Here is a 9,087-nt window from a genome sequence, read left to right as displayed (position 1 = left end):
CATGTCATGTGCTTGGGTCTGATCACGAGTGAAGGGCACTGACAGGAGCAGGAGGAGGAGCAAGGGCTGCAGTAACTAAGGCAGTTTGGGTGCAGTGTTTGAGAAGTGCAGACTTAATTTAATTCCTTGTTTTTTGGATTTCTAATACTTAAACGTTTCTTAAAAAAAACAACAACCCTCAAATGCTTTGAAAAGAAATAGGTACTCACACCACTGATATGTGCCTGCAGCAGCTGCAGCTTTAACTAGATCTTAATTTTTTTGTGTGGCGATATATATGCACACACACACACCTATCACACTCAAAAGAACATTATTGAGGTTGCAGTCAAATGCTCAAAATTTAGGAAATGCCAGAATGAAGGTTGCCTGTGCAACCTTTATTTACCTGCCTGTTCCTGTGCATTACAATACTGCCCTTAATTACATGATTACATACTATTTTTTCCTGCATCATTCAGTGCATAAGATGTAGGGTGCTCACTTAATGAGCTGCTATTCAATATATGGTTTTCTCCTTATTGTTCAATGAGTGGCCCCAAACCTTATTTACTTCACATTATTCAAACCCTGCTCTGGAAACAGAATTGTTAACTTCCTCACAAGTGTTTCTGCAGCACTTATCACTATAGTATCTGAATGCTTCACAAACATCAATATTTTTCACATCACTCTTGTGAGGTCGGGGGTGATATTATCCCCATTTTACAGATGTGGAACTGAGGCACACAGAGATTCAGATAAAAAGTTTCCCATACTTCTTGATGCTCAATTTGAAATGCCTAGGACCTGATTTTTCAGAAGTTTTAGCATATTTATAACCATGTCAGAAGTTCAAAGCACCACTCTAATCTATTTCGTATGCAGTAATGAGCACTCAACAGTTCAGCAAATCTAGTCCCAGGTGAGTCAAGCTTGACAACCCAAAAATGAGGAACATACAATTAGTAATGACTTGCCCAATATCACTCTGTTGTGGGAGCAGAGATATAATCCAGTTCTCCTGGATGGAATTTCCTGGCTGGGATCTTGTGGAAAAAAACTAATGACTGATGTAATTAGAGACTGACTGTATCATAATGTATAAGGGGACAGAATGTATAAGATTGTGCCTTAATTCTGGCATTTTCAATTTCCCCCATCTCTTTCCCTTGACTCCCACCCCAAACTCCTGCTGCACTTTTCCTCTGCTCCTATCCATTCCTGCCCCCCCATTCCACTTTGCTGCTTAACCACTTTTGTCTCCTGTCTTCAAGTTTAAAGTATACGGTATCGTAAACTTATTTGTTTCTTCACTTCTTATTTTTCAAATTAAGGTTCAATAATATTAGTGTGTGAGGTGCTTTTTAAACTATCTTATATTTTCAAAATAAAACAGCAAAGCTAGTGCCTGAAATAATTTCTTAGAAATTGAGATATTCATGAGCAAAATCTTGCTTGCTTTATTTATTATGGATGTTCTATGGATTGTGGGTTGCCTGAGGATGACATGGATATGGTACACAAGCTTGCCACGGTGTACAGATATATCTCTAGAAAAATGCAACCAAGAACCGTTTCACAAAACTTCAGGTAATTTAAATTCACCCGCCTTTTGGAAAACTGGGGTTGTACCAAGTAGAGAGGAATTTATATACAAAAGTAAATAAGAATGGAGGAGAACATTTCTTGGTAGTCCATAGATCCAATGATGACAAATCTGTGCAGATCAACTATTGTTGGTCTCATGGTGTGCCCTCTGATGACTATACAAGCCAATTCTAGAGGTGCATGTTTTGTTGCAGATGGTGCATGGGCAGTTCGCGGTCAATGGATTGTACTGCACTAATAACTGGCTGAATTCCCACTTGTAGTTTTGGGATATGGTATTTATAGTGAGTGATATACCCTTTGATCTAATGGTGTTTGCATTGTGAGGTTGGATTCCACAGTGAAGTCATAATCCTGGCCTTGGTCCTGCTCTACTCAAATACTTGGAGGCTGCAAAGTTTTCCACAAATCTTTGAAGATGTTTGTGTGTGTGTACCTTCCTCTCACCCCCTTGCAAGAAATCAGTTGAGATTCCTCCCCAAGTCACCCATACCTTAGAATCCTCATGGACAAAAGCCAGCTGCGTGGAGATCCAGTGCCTCTACAGTGGTGCTGGGACCCTAGCACACTCAACCCACTCCATAGCAATCTGACTGTAATAGAGGAGCCATGCCATCAGGCTTCCCTTGGTTGTGACTGCCCTTGCTGTTTCCTATCTGGATTGGATCCATGGAAAGATAGTTTATCACTGTATCAACTCTTTTGGTTAATCTTTGAGAATACTTGGTGGATGATTGCATTTCCCAGCCTCCTACCCTCTTCCCCACCACATGCCCAAGTCCTAATCCTTGCTCCAACACAGACTGACCCTGGGAAATCCATCTATGTGATCACATGAAAGGATTGGGGGGATAGTGCAGTGACCTTGGCTGATTTTATAGATATATGTACACACTTCCTTCATGGGATAGGTGAAATCCACTTGGGAGTGGCCTCCATGAACAGGTCTGGGTGAGGCTATTTGGATCCTTGTTTGAGATATTAGAATGTGATGCACAGGGAATGGTAGAGTTGTGACAAAGGCATCATTATAACATTGCTGCAGATTGGAACAGAAAGAGAGCATGCCTTGAAGAAACCTTTTGCCAGTTACAAATATCTTTAAAAATTTGTAAAATAATTAGGGACAACTATTTTTAAAATATCAAACAAATGTAAAAATAATATGTTGTACTTTTGGGCTGAATGGTTAGTCCATATCTGAGGCCTTGCTGGGCTATTTCCATTAGAAGGAAAAATTGATAATAGGAGTCAGGTATTTCTTTAATGCAAATTCTGCTCCCTCTCAGGGCCATGCTCATGACTGCTTTTCTGGCTTTCTTTTGGCTCTCTCCACCCAGCAACCAATCAATGCCTCATCTCCTGCATTTGCAATCAGGCCCTAGAAAACCCCCTTGGTCAATATGGCTCAACTTCTAATTGGCCCTGCATGCCTTAGGCTTCTATTGTCTCCTCCTATCTTATGCCATAAAGGAAATCTATTGCATCTTTCATTTAGCCTGAATGAAGGGTGATTAGCATGCCCATCAGCTTTAACAATGCAAAACCAGCCTAACTGGCCTAGTGGCTTGGGGAAAAGCTGTAGGTGTGATATATCTTCATTTTTAGTAAGGCTTTAGTAGCTAGGTTGATGGGGGAAGCCCTTCTGTCAACATTGCACTGTTTACACTGGGGGTTAGGTCGGTATAACTATGTTGCTCAGGGATGTGGGTTTTCCACATGCCTGAGCGACATACTTATAATGACATAACTTTGTAGTGTTCACCAGGACTAACGCTAAGGATAATTAAAAACTGAAAAAGGCTTCGAAGGGAGGTTTTGCAATCCCCATTGTTGGATGTTTTTAAGACCAGGTTAGACAAATACCTGTTAAGGATAATTAAAAACTGAAAAAGGCTTCGAAGGGAGGTTTTGAAATCCCCATTGTTGGATGTTTTTAAGACCAGGTTAGACAAATACCTATTAGGGATGGTCTAGGCTGATTTTGTCCCACCTCAGCATGGGGGTGGGGGAGAGAGGGATCTGAACTAGATGACTTATCGAGGTCCCTTCCAGTGCCACATTTCTATGTTCCTGTGAGTACCTATAAATCAAAGACATGCTTGATGGCAGCCATTAACATCTAATAGCATAACAATATAAAAATAACCAAAAACCTAGAATATTGGTAAGTCCAGCCTCTTTCTGAGGTGAAGTGAGACAGTATGTGAAAGCAAACTGTTATAATCAGTAACTGTTATAACATTATAATTCGTTCGCATTATGGTATCACCTAAAGACCCCAATTAAGTTTGGGGGGCTCCCTCCTGTTAGTAAAACTCAGAGTAAGAGACAGCCATAGTTGTACAAGTATATTTTAAAATGATCATATATTATGTTGAATAGTTTTCTAAATACAACTGGCCCCCAGTGATGTAGTATACAAATCCTGTAATGGAGGCAGGAAAGTGTTTAAGGTGCGGCTATGGGCTCAAAATCCCTGCCCCACCACACCCACAAGCCATGTCAGGCCTGCAGGAAGGGCCTTAAGAAGGAGAAACCCTGCTTAGCTGGCAGCAACCATGGTTTCAGCTTGTGGAATACAGTGTTGCTCAGAATAGGGACTATGTGCACAACCATTGCCTGTCTTAGTCCCCTGGAGAAAGAAAGGCAGACACTGAATATTCCAGAACTCTTGCCAGTAACTTGCCTGTGGGTGCTGAAATGTGCTGCACCCTGCTGAGGGCCCGCTGAGGGAAGGGAGTTCCACAGCAGGCTTGCAGTGGTTATTTTTGTCTGATCTTTGAAGGGATAGAGTCCCATGGGGCCCAGATGGAAGACTGAGTCTCCCACATCTGAAACTGTGCTGTTGGCCATTAGATGCCAAAGAGAGAGTGAGTACAGGGACTTGTTGCACCCCACACGGTAGGGTTGCCAGTTCTGAAGCTATTCCGGGAGATTTTTTCCCCCAACATGACATAATGTAATTTTCTTAAAATAGCCTATTAAAATCTCCCAGATTGCTTTTAATAGTCACTGGGAAATCCATGCCAATTCCTGGAGATTCCAGGCCAATCCTGGAGGGTTGGCAACTCTACCACAGGGGCGCTGTGGGAGGCCAAATCCATTACCCTCACCTCCCCACAAAGTCAATACTGAAATCAGTGGCCGCTATAATGTACTAAGGGCCCTGCCATCAGTTACTGTCTCTTATCTGCTTCACATCCCACTTCTGCAGCATTTGAGAACAGAATATAACTTTGAGGAAAAACAGTGACCAATTTCTTCTCTCCTTCCCCATCTTCTCTTCTCCCCTCTATCAGATGAGGTACACTGAGGTCATTTTACTGGCCCAGTTGGTCAAACGTGCTGCTGAGATTATTGTGATAGTGTCTCGAGTGTCGTTGGGGTGTGATGGGGAGCGACTGACATTTAGAAATAGCATTGCCTGGAGAGGATGCTGTTATTTAGCAGTGATGTTTAGAAAATATTGGTGGCTGGACTCCCAGCTGAACCTGAGCACCAGAAACAGAGTGCAGATTTTCAAAGAATGAGTACTACTTTGAAAATCCCCCAGTTTGTTTGAGTGCCCAAATCAGGTGCTCTGCAGGGGATTTCAGTACCCTCAAGGAGGCCTTTTACAAATCCCTCTGTAAGGATATTGCTCAGACCAATTAAAGCCTAGACTGTTAGTCAGTGTTTTTGGTCATGAAGCAAACATTTTCCCTTTATCTTTTTAGAGTATTGTTTCCAGATGGCAGTTCCAATCAATCTCTTTAGAAATACAGCATAAACCTTCAGAAATAAAATGTTTAATACTTCAAAGCACAAATCTACATCATCCTCAGTAATGACATACAGCTTTTCGGCTAATAGGTCCTCAGAACCATACATAACTGTAAGGCATAGTTAGGAGGTGGTAAATCAGTCAATTTCACCACAGTGTATGTGTGTGACACTTACGGAGATGAAGTGGATGATGTCTCTATGGAAACAATTTAGCTGCAGTGTATCCAAGAGGAACAATAGGCCACACTATAATGTTCAAATACTGTGCTGTGTGAAGGAGATGGATCTGTCTTTCCAGAGGCACTGTGTTCCTTTTTCATGATTTTAATAATTATATTTAATGCAAAATGGTAAAAATCTTTAACTTTGAACTACCTAGATATAATGCCAGTCCTCACATAATGAGAACCCCAGCATAAAACCAGTATGTTGCACGCTAGCCTGCATCCTCTCCAAATGTCGAAGGTAAAAGATAGACTTTCAAGTGTCTTCCCACCTACCATCACTACTGGAACTGATCCAAAAATGGGGAATTTTATTTGTGAATTGTTGCAAAAAAATTTGTCACAAGTTTTTGTCTGAAAAATTCTGACCAGCTTTAATTCCTCTAATTCCTAAAGCCTCTTTCTTGTTTAGATTGATCCTCAGCCAGCCCCTTCTCCCTCAGCCTCACTGGGTTATTTGTTCACTGCAGCTACCATGACAGACATGATGAAATTGTAGAGCTACGTGTCATCTGTGTATTGAATACAGTACAGCCCATGTCTTCTCTCTAATCCTCCTAGTAGCTTTCTATACCTCTGGACCATTTATTGTCTTGTATAGAAAGGAGTTTGGGGTCCTGTTAACTAACACATTGCAGATGCTAAGGCAGATTCCCCACAAACATGTATTATTGGTCACAGTACACCCTAGTTTACCCTCAAACCAGGGTCCTGGAGGGAGGGAAGGGTTTCCAAAAGATGTAAATGGGAATTAAAAGTTATATCTGAATTTTCTGTTTGTCTCATCCATGTCCAGCAAGCAGGTTAAAATGTGTGGGGGAGAGGCATGGGGAAAGCTAATAACGACAAGACACCAAATGAAAGTTGAAACCTTAGCTCACATCACTATTTTCTGGGAATAATCGTAACTGAATGTTTTGGGCTCCCTCTGCTGGTTCTACAGCAGCACTTCCCTAAAACAACATTCCCAGGGAGGTGCTGACACCACAGAGGAAGCTGTTGCACAACCTAAAGTATTAAATATGAAAAGACATTATGTACATTGACTACGTAGTTTAACAAAAACAGCCATGTGTAGTTCAGCTTCATTGCTTCTCCCAGCATCCCAGGGTTTCTATATGTGGAGAAGGGAATCAATATACGTAGTATTTACTAAAATGGAAAATAACAAAACTGGGAGGGAGTTTCCAAATTTTGAATATTACAAACAGTTCCATTTATATGCAAAGTACTTTACAGACTAGTCAGGGATTATTTTATTCACTCTTGGGCAGAGAACATTGGCATGCATTGTGCACTTCTGAGATGAAATATGACAGCTGTTAAGCAAGCTATCATGATAATAGTAACATTATCACTATGTAATTATAAATGGTTTCCCTTGTGCTGTTCACGTGCATTTTGCTCTACAAACAGAGTAAGAAATGTGCTCTATCCTAAAGAGTTTACATTCTAAAGTGGACTAGACAAACAAGGAGAAGACATAAGAAGGAAAGGGCCATGAGGAGGGATTTAGGCGAGAAGAAAGAGGAAGAAATCCTGAATGTTAAGAGAGACACAGAGTACAGAGTATGGCTTGTCAGTATGTGGGAAGCTGTTCCGACCATAGGCCACATGCACTGGAGGTTTAGTGTGCATTCTGGTGAATTAATTATCACAACTTCCCTGTAAGATAGGTAACTATTTATCATCCCAATTTTAGAGATGTGGAATCTGAGTAGGAGAGATTAAGTAACTTGCCTAAGACAACAAAGGGTGTCTGGGTCAGAGCTTTGGTCTGAATGCAGATGCCTTAACATTCAGTCCCGTGTCTAATCCACTAGCCTGCTACAGAAGGCTTCTGTTCATGCTGTTTGAGCTGCCCACAATTTGGCCAAAGGCCACATTGACTGCCTCGTAGAAGAGTTGGCATAGATGCAGGCCTCCAGCTGGTCGGGAGCTTGAAGCAGTCTTAGCACCAGCAACAGCTTGGGTGGCACTATCTCCTAGAGCCATAAATCGGGCTGGGTTTCTTCCAAATACTGAGGTACAGATGGTGGTGGATTTCACAAGTCAATAAACAAACTGACATTCCTAGCCACCAGTTTACATTTTGAAGGCTGTCTGTAATGAAAAGGGTGAGACAATACCTTTTTTTAAACCTCTCATATTAGCCTTGATATTTCTGAATCTCTGAAACTGGCAATGGTCATGAACTTCTTGGCTCCGAAGTCTGCTTGGCATCAGAAGGTACAAGCTGAGAGAGGGGATGAAAAGGATTCATAAATGGGGAGGATAAAGAGCCGGCAACAAGTGTAATGAATAAGAAGAGAGAAGATAGGGCTAAGAGCAAAATTATGCAGGGCCCTGAAGGTCTGGATAAGGAACTTGAATTTGATGCAGTAAGTGAAAGGAAGCAATGAAGAGATTTGTGGTGGTGATAACTTAATTAGTGACATGAGAAGAAGATGACATGAGACGAAATATAAAATATTTTTTACAGTGGCACACAGCAGTTCTATAAAATAGTTCAGGACAGGAAGTGAAGATGAAGACAGAATCTAATTGAAATTGCAGGAGAAATTTAGGGAGACAAAGTGCAATTAGCCAAGTTGGAATTTGACCAGAACACCAGTGTTAATAACTCTACTCTTTCAAATAATATTCAGGAAATATCTATGACCATAGGTGTTCGGGACCTTGACTTTTGCATCCCAACTATAAGAAGACACCTCCAGCAGAACAGTGCCTCTATGCTGGGGCTTTGGTTCAATATTGATTCAGAGATGAGAGCCGCCTCTGGAAACACACATAACACTTGCTACAGGGAGGAATAGCCAAAAGTGCTAACAAGATTAGTGCAAAGTTATTAATGCACCTTGTTAGCTTGTTTGAATTAATCCTGCTAGTTTGAGAACTGTCAGTTCAAGTTCTCAGTTAAAAACTTGAAATAGAATAAGAGAGGGGGAGCCATAAGTAGAAGGGGAAAAAACTCTTTTCTTCTGTCTGCAGATCACCTGTTCCCTTCCAAGGTACAAAGAGAAATCAGGTTTAGAGGAAACAGTTCACAGGAGCATTGTCCTCACAGAAAATGTATCAGTATAGGGAGTTCCTAGCCTGATGCACAAGTCTTAGGCAATATCCACATATAAAGACTACAAAGGCCAAGTTAATTTAAAATAAACCCACTTGAACCATACAATATTGTAAGTAATCTTGGAATTTATCTAAAATATATGTTCACATTTGAGTGCTTTTCCCATTATTATTAGTAATGGGAAAGAGATTCTCTCCATTATAATGAGCCATAAGGAAAATGGAAACTTGTGTGAAACAAATAAGTTTTTACTATTTTTTACAGAGCATTAATTTGATAGGCATCTGTAAGGTCTAGTCGGATAGGGCACCAGAGGAAGCATCAAAAGTCCTGGGTTCTGTGCTTGGCTCTACCACTATCTTGTTGTCCGACCTTGGGCAAGTCATGTAACTTCTCTGTGCCACAGGTTTCCCATCTGTAAAGTGAGGT

Source organism: Gopherus flavomarginatus, chromosome 3 (assembly GCF_025201925.1).
Source record: "Gopherus flavomarginatus isolate rGopFla2 chromosome 3, rGopFla2.mat.asm, whole genome shotgun sequence".
In the NCBI taxonomy this organism is placed as follows: Eukaryota; Metazoa; Chordata; order Testudines; family Testudinidae; genus Gopherus; species Gopherus flavomarginatus.
Note: the sequence above shows the minus strand (reverse complement) of the source record.